The sequence below is a fragment of the Dipodomys spectabilis genome, unplaced genomic scaffold (assembly GCF_019054845.1).
Source record: "Dipodomys spectabilis isolate Male_0828 unplaced genomic scaffold, ASM1905484v1 ptg000121l, whole genome shotgun sequence".
Classification (NCBI taxonomy): Eukaryota; Metazoa; Chordata; class Mammalia; order Rodentia; family Heteromyidae; genus Dipodomys; species Dipodomys spectabilis.
The window spans coordinates 461,160-470,144 of NW_024870798.1; the positions used below are offsets into that span (position 1 = coordinate 461,160).

General features: G+C 34.3%; 1 pseudogene; it reads right to left on the reverse strand.

Moving 5' to 3' along the window:
* Window positions 1–8,611: 8,611 nt before the first annotated feature.
* LOC122115602 lies at window positions 8,612–8,708 on the reverse strand (annotated as a pseudogene).
* Window positions 8,709–8,985: the final 277 nt, after the last annotated feature.

Sequence of the window (8,985 nt, forward strand, 5' to 3'; positions counted from 1 at the left end):
AACAAAAGGAAAAATGAGGAACAACTCAACACATTCATTCAAAAGAACCAAAACAACCCAAGAAAACACAAATTAACTCAGTACTCAAGAACCTGCAGGAAATGCAAAGATTTTTTAAAAAATAGCTATGATAAGCTTATGAAAATCCTGACTACATGGGAGTCTACTACTGTGAGGATAGTGGTTAAAGCTCAGACTGGACAGAAAGATCTGTACATAATGCAGGCACTTGTTATTCTAAATTCCAGGAAGAATAATATGAAGTAGACTGAGCCCACGATCATACACAAGTAGGAAGCAAGATTCTATCTGAAAGTTAATCAGGACAATTTAGGGCTGGGGGCATGGCAAAGTGGTAAGAACATCCATTTGGGAGACACAAGACACTCAATTCAAATTCCAATATTATGGGTATTAAAGAAAAAAAGCTATGACTTTATATAATGGGAATAATTACAAGATTTGAATATTTGAGTGGAGAAAAATCCATGAGAGAGATAGAGTTTACCCATATTGCAATACTTTCTACATAAGTGATAATATTATGTGGTACTCCAGACATGACAGAGTTACCTTGCAAATGAGCAAGGATGTGCATTTGGGTGAAGGTAATACTCTATTTACACAGGTGTAAATTAAATACTTTTTGGGGGTAGATTTTAGTTCTTCTACTAAGAGCCTGGGTGATATCTCTGAGTCTTTTCTCTCAAGGCTATCACTCTACTACTTTGAGCCATAGTTCCAATTCTGATTTTCTGTTGGTTGTTTGGAGATAAGAGGCTCATGGACTTTCCTGACCAGGATGGCTTCAAACCATGATTGTCAGATCTCAGCCTCCTGAGTAACCAGGATTCCAGGCCTGAGTCGTCCATGTTTTTAGTAATTTAGTAAATTGTACAGTTACAGAAGTTATAATTTATCATTATAACCTTTATAATAAATATGTGTATATTTATATCAATGCATACATATAGAAATATTTTAACATAATTTCGTATCTATAGTAGATTTATGAAATCATCCTTCATAATAAAATAACATGGAAACAAGTTTAATGAGGAGCAAAGCAAAGGGAATTGTCAGGTTTCTTGTTGTTGAATGAAATATGAATTGTGAGAATCGGTTTGAGAAAACCATTTAACAAAATGGATAATGACTATTAATTCCAATCCCTTTAGTTGCCCATATTGTGCATCCTCACACATGAGTGTCAAAGTCAAACCACACTTTTTTGTCTTTGTATTTAAATCACATGTTATAATTTAGGGGATAGGTGAAGTAATCAAATAAAGATTAAAATAATAGTAAATGTGGCTATGGGTTAGAGCTGAAAATTATTTTAAATATGATAATAGCTAATTAAATTCCATATCTCTTAGTTTTACTCTATTGTCATATACCTCATTCCCACATTAGGAAAGTACATAGAAGGTTCTCACTAAATTATGTGTAAAATTATGAAAAAATGTATTAAAAGAATATGGGCACATCGGGGCTGCGAAAGTGGCTTAGTGGTAGAGCTCTTGCCTCACATGCATGAGGCCCTGGGCTTGATACCTCAGCACCACATAAGCAAAAAAAGAAAGCCAGAAATGACGCTGTGGTAGATTGCTAGCCTTGAGCAGAAAAGCTGAGGGACAGCGCCAGAGGGGCCCAGTGTTCAGGCCCCTGGACCGGACAGAGAAAAACAACAACAACAAAAGAATATGGGCACAGTGTGGTTTTAGCTGATTGAGACCTGTAGGGGGTAGTGTGTTTATGAGGACCTGAAAAACATTGTGATGGAGATGAAGGAAGGGATGTGCTAATTCTGGCAAATTGGCTAGAGGATTGCTCCCAGAAAAATAGTGATGAATTCTTCTAAAAGGTTAGAGTAAAATCACTCTCACAATCATGTTCACTACTGTACTATTCACCGTAGAGAATTTATGGAAACAGCCCAGACACACTTTAGTAGAGGGATGGTTGGAGAAAGTGTTGCACATATACACAATTGGATTGCACCCATCCATTGTAAAGACTGTTACAACATTTGCAAAGAAATGGATAGATCTAAAATTATGTTAAGTAAACGACGTCACAGCCAGACACAAAAAGGTCGCATATTTAGAAGTCAGAATTTTATGCAAGTTAAACAACAGTACTAATCAAAGCATGCTATTTGTAGAGGAATATTTAACAGGTGTAATTTCTTATAAAATTGAACTTTTAATCCAACAAAATGAATACCAGGAGACTACCACTTGGAAAATGTGAGGGGAAGTCAAAGGGAAGAAATAAAGAGACTTATGGAAGTAGAGAGTGAAGCCATAATATTCAATGCAGATAATATGAAACTAGTAAAAACGAAAGTGGGTTGAGGTTTGGAAGGATGTGAGAAAGTTGTGTAAAGATCCATTGTACTTATAAACTGATTCGTTGAATGGAAATCCCTTTGTACAACTATTTAATAAAAATATAATTAAAAACAATGGAGACATCTGATCATAAACCATGAGTCAATATGATAATTTTCTTCTCAGAAATTTTCTTTGCAGGTATTTTCCTCATAATGTCAGAAAATTGAACAACGCAATGTATATCAATACATCACTTTGCATATCCTAAATAGACAATATAAAAATCACAGTAAAAATATTAGAATATATCACATGATAAAATAACAGGTAGAAAGTATCAAACTCTGATTATTTTTCCAAGTACTTTACCTTTGGTACCTAATTTAATCCTCACAATAATTCCATAAAGTGGAACTACTTCTATTTTTAATTCTAAGATGGTGATATTTAAGTCTTCAGAGTTGGAATTACTAGTACAACATTGTACACATGGTAAGTGTTAGCCTGCGTTCCATTCCCACCATATGAACTAACCTCATTCTATTTTATAACTAAATACCAGCACTCAGTCTACTAATTCTAGGAAAATTCCCAAAATTATTGTGCACACTGTAATAATATTTCATTTTATCTTTGTTAGAAAATAGGTAACTAAGTTGTACACCGGTGGCTCACACCTATAATGCTAGCTACATAGGAGGCTGAGATCTGAGGATTGTGGTTCAAAGCCAGCTCGGGCAGGACAGACTGTGAGTCTCTTATCTCTAATAAACTACTAATAAACTGGAAGTGGCACTGTGGTCCAAGTGGTAGAGCGCTCGCCTTGAGTGGAAGAGCACAGGGACAGCACCCAAGCCCAGAGTTCAAGCCTCATGACCAACAACAACAAAAAAAGAAAATAAGAAGTAACTGTAATATGAAAACTCCAAGTTCATAATCAATTTATACCTCCCTGGTGAAAGGAACTGCTAAACTATAACATTCTTGATTTCTAGCTCAAAATAGTAGAAATCATATTTTATCCCTTCACTCAACACTGCACTGCCTGGGGAAACCATCTCTGGTTAACACAGTCTTACTGAAAGAATGACCTGCCCAATTTCTGATGGAAATAGATTGCAGGTCTTTTGGAGCAATTGTTTCCACATTGTAGCTCACCTAAATTGTTTACCATTAGAAGTATTTTCATTGCTTTTTATACCCAACATTTTGAGAGAAATGTACTACTTTAAAATGTTATTAAAGACAGACTGATATAAAAATCACATTTGACCCCAGATACATATTTTACCTTTCATATACCCAAAAATGCAGTCTTACATATCATTAATGTTAGGAACGAGAGGATAAAAATCATAGACACCAAGACCTAATTTTGAATCAAAGACTCTCCAACTTGTGAATAAAATTGGTTTAAAAAGAAATCAATACTACTGCATTTTTAAGTCCCTATGAAAAGGATAATGATTCCCTATGATAATGATAATGATAATGATACACTATTAACACTTAAAAATAACTCATTTTCTTGGAAGTAGGACAAAAAACACATGGTTAACCCTAATCATTTTAAAAGACCTTTACTTATACTAAAAGTTCTCTCATAACTATAAAGATTCTAAAACTAACTGAAGTAGAGAAGAAATAATTTAACTGCATCATCTACATTCAATGGACTATTAATTCAAAACAAAATTATACTAATAATTAGCTTACCCAATTCACTTACATTCTTTTATTCTATTCCATTTATTTTCATAAAAACTGGGTTTCCATAAAATGAAGCATAAAAATGCATATGAACCCACTTACATTTTCAGATCTTAACAATATTTATTTCAGAAATTTTAGCTCTACAGTAAATGACATGAAAAAATACTAAAATATTCAAAGGATTTTCAGAAATTGCAAGACTTGCTCTGGGATGTTATGTATATTGGAACAGATATTCAAAAAGCCTTATTTGTTAAAGTTGCCATAGTTAATCCCACAAAAGGGCCATTAGTAAAGATACCTGTGCATGTACAAAACACCTTCAAATGCACCCACAATCTGGACATGACACTTGCTTTTTGTTTGTTCGTTTTTGAAAGTAATACCTAACAAGCATATCCACAATACTTATTTTCAATGAATAAGATGGGATAGTCAAACATAATATGGGTTGGATTATCTCTTAGTGAGAATAAATATAATCTTGCAAAGAAAGTGATTTTCAACAGAAATCCGGAAAGAGTTTATCCAACTTGTGTTTCACAGGAATCACCAGAGAATAATACCTGTTTGTTCAAGTCGGTCCAAATCACTCCATGAGTGTATCTTAAAAGTATAACCAATTTAAGAGGTCAAATACGTGTTTTGTACTGACAATCATCTTATAGCAATAACTTACTAACTAATTATGTCTGTATCTTCTTATCTAACATACAATAAAAGCTGAAAGCGGTCTCTTTTTCTAACTTAATATTGTAAATGCTTTGATTATGATGTTATTATTAGACAAATAATATGTACAAAGGGTGGTTCCACTGAAATGACATGACAGAACACTGATAAATAAAAACATTGCAACACACTTAGCTTTTTTCAGCCTCACCCTGTCCACATTGGCAAGCAACATTGCAACAGCACATGCACACATATACACATACATACATGTTCGCACATGTACACACACATATACATGCATGCTAAATTCAGGGTTTTTTGTACAAAAAAGTCCAAATAAAATATTAGAGATTAGCACAAATGATAATATGCCTTATTACAAAATAATACATAAACCATTACCACGCATGTTACATTTTACCTGCCTCTCCACATGTGACCACTTAATTTATTTTTAATTAATTAATTACCTTATTAATTAATTTATTTGTTTGGTGCTAATACTGGGGCTTGAACTCAGGGCCTGGCTTTGTCCCAGAATTATTTTTTTTGTTTCAGTTTTCACAAGGCTAGCATTTTACTGCTTGTACAACAGCTCCATTTCTAGCTTTTGCTGGTTACTTTCAAATCAGACTCTAATGGACTTTTTTTTCTTGGTCTGCTTTCAAACCACAATGCTCAGATTTCATCTTTCTGATTAACTACTACTAAAGACCTAAGCCATCAGTGTGGCTTCTACTTTTTCCTCTCTAGTTATCTAATGTACATACTTAGATGGTAATTTTAAAATGAGAGTATAGAAGCAAGATGTACAGTGATGATACTGTCTTGTCAGAAATTCAAGTTAGTAATGTAAATTTATTCTTAAAACCATACACAAAAAATACCATGATATAGTGTAAGAGAACTCACTATTGAACATTTGAGTCTTAAGAGCTTTCTAATAGATCCATTATTTATTGGTACCCAACATTAGAAAAATGTATGAGGCATTGGTAAAATAGAAGTGTTTTGCATGACTACATACATTCTTTCTTTTTATAAGACACTTGCTTTCATCTAAAAAGTAGGCCTGTCTATTGTCTTCATGTGATTTTGATGATTGAAAGTGTTTAGTGAGAAGGTCAAAATGTATTAGTAGTCCTTCACTATCAATTCTCATTTTCTTCTTGGAGAATATAATGATCAAATCAATAGTTCAGAATCAGCAAGCAATACTTCAGAATCATGCTTCCAGGGCAAGTGGATCACCAGTAAGAAATCCTCAATACCAATTTCCACAAAGTTTTGTCACAGATACAATCTCCCTGCCTTCTCTAGCTGCTTTATTTTCTTATTCCTTCATTGTACAAGAAAAGTATGATTCAACTGATTTCAGTCAGATCTGTTACTAGAATTATCCATGATTTATTTTATTGTCTGTAATTTGGTAAAGTTATGTCTCTTTACATAGGCTACGAAAAATGTATTTACTAATTTCAAGTAAATACATAAATTCTATTTCCATCTCTTTTAAAAATAAAATTTTGTCTGTTCTACAAATTGATCAGAGGCATGGATTTTGTGGCTAGCTAGGTCATTACACATCTGACTCTTTCTTTCTCTCTACCTTTCATGGTTCTCATAATATGACTGCTCCATAATTATCCTCATTTATTTTGCTTTTATATTTTTGGTTGCATCATTTCACTTTTTGCTCTGCCATTCCCCAAATCATTTATATAGAAGGCATTATTTCCTATTTTCTCATTCCTAGAATAAGTTGCACATGAAGACATCACTGGTCCTCATTTTCAGTGTGTATGTAGAATACGGAGGAACATCTTTCCTCTGCTCTCCATCAATTCCCTACTCTCCATTTAGAATAATTTCGAATAGTAAAATTGGAAAAAGAGAAAATAAATCATGTGAATAAACAGTTGCAGAAAATTCACCAGATATTTCTGACCAGTTCAACCAATATGAACTAGTAGGGAAATACGTGGACACCTCATTCCCACTGGCACTCAAAGTCTCTGGTTAGGCAATTCTTAGGAATATGGGGAACAAGATGAAAAAGTAAGGAATGGTATCAATTGCAGGAAAAAAAATTGGAGAAGGATCCAAGCAATTTTCTTCATTGGGCTGCCGAAAATATTTCAGCTTATTACAATGCGGAGATTTCTTTCCCAAAAGGCCACTCATGTGAATAGTAGGGATGATGATGAGTATACCCCTCTTCGAGAAGCCTACAGTGGACACTTAGACATTGTCAGTGAGTTGGTGTCTCAAGTGGCACATGCAATAACTGTAGATGACTGCACACCCCTGCACAGTGCATATACGTGGAATAATACCAGAGTGGCTTCTTTCTTACTTCATCATGATACAGATACCAATGCCCAAACTAATGGACTCTTTTTTAAAATTTTTTTTTGGTCTGGTCTTGGGGCCTGAACCCTGGGCCTGGACGCTGTCCCTCAGCATTTCAGCTCAAGGCTAGCGCTCTACCACTTGAGCCACAGCATCACTTCTGGCTTTTTTTCTGCTTATGCGGTGCTGAGGAATCGAACCTAGGTCCTCATGCATGCAAGGCAAGCGCTCTACCACTGAGCCACCTTCCCAGCCCAAATATTTTTGTTTGTTTGATTTTTGTTGTGGTGGTGTTTTTTTTTTTGGTCATACATGGGGCTTGAGCTTTGGGCTTGGGTGCTGTTTCTGTGCTCTTCAGGTCAAGGGGAGCACTCTACTACTTGAGCCACAGTTCCACTTCCCCAAACTAAAGGACTTTTGACAGCCTTACATCTTGCTTTCGAGAATTGAGATAGTAAAGATATGCTGGATAGCCTTCTGTTGAACCATTATATGAAACCAGGCCTGAAGAACAATATAGAAGAAACTGTATTTGATATTGCCAAAAGGATAATTATGTATCACTACCTCTATGAAGTTGTGAAAGGCTGTACAAATTGTTCACCGACGTCCTAATGGTCGGGTTAAGGTTCTTAAATTTCAAAAATGCAAGTCCATCTTTTGTGTCCCTACAAAACATTTTCTCAATCCAAATAAGAGCAATATCTTTTTTTTTGGTCAATCATGGGGCTTGAGCTCTGGGCCTGGGAGCTATCCCTGTGCTCTTCAGCTCAAGGTGAGCTCTGTACCACTTGAGACACAGCTCCACTTCCAGTTTTCTAGTGGTTTATTTGAGATAAGAGTACCACAGACTTTCCTTCCCAGGCTGGCTTTGAACCATGATCCTCAGATCTCAGCCACCTGTGTAGCTAGGATTATAGGCATGAGCCACCAGTGCCCGGCAGCACCAATATTTTACTGTAAAAATTCATGGATTCCGTGGAATTCTTCCAAGTGAATTTCCTGCCTTGGATGTAAAAATGTATTCAATAGTTTTTGTATACATGTATAATAATTTCTTCAGAGTTTGTGATTTTTTAATCAGAAATAATTTTAATTTACCTGTTGAAATGAGTAGTACAGAAACTAAAATATTTCTGATGCTTGTCTGAAAAAGTATATTTTAAAATATTCTATATTCTATGTTTGCATAATGTTCATAATTTATTTTCTCCTAGATATACTTTGAATTCTACATTATTTTATAATATATAGGTTCATTAATGTGTCCTTTCTGATTGCATTCCATATAGAACAGTTTGATTCCTTTTTTTCTAGGTGTTAATATTATTTTTCTTTGGGATAAAATGTCAGTGATGTCTAATTTGAAAAGTTTTGTAAAGTTTATGCTATGTAAACGCCTTTCTGAGGTGAAGATTTAATACACTGATGTCAAACTAAATTTAATAATATGAATTACGTGTATTGTTACACTTGTAATTTTGTAATCAACTTTTTAATAACTGTTTTTCATTTCTTGCATCTGAAGAATGAAAAATATGGAATACTTCTCAAATTTTCATATTATCCTTTTGCAAGTGCCATGTTAATCTCTGTATTGTAATTTGAGTATACGTGCTGCTGAAGCACGTAATATCCTCTAAATTTAAGTAGTTAATGATGCAATCTTTATACAGGCTTATATCTATGGGTGCCTACTTGTAAGAAGGAAACCTTATTGTTCCTAACAATGCTATCGATCTTATTTCCCTTAAATTCTGTGAATAGTGGAAAAAAATTATATTGATCAGTCGATTGCTCACATTTGCAAAATTTTTTTGTCAATGACTATATTAAGTCTTTTTATTTGGTATTTGATCATACTCTTAATTATTTATAGATAGGTCCAAAGGTGATGGCTTTTTCA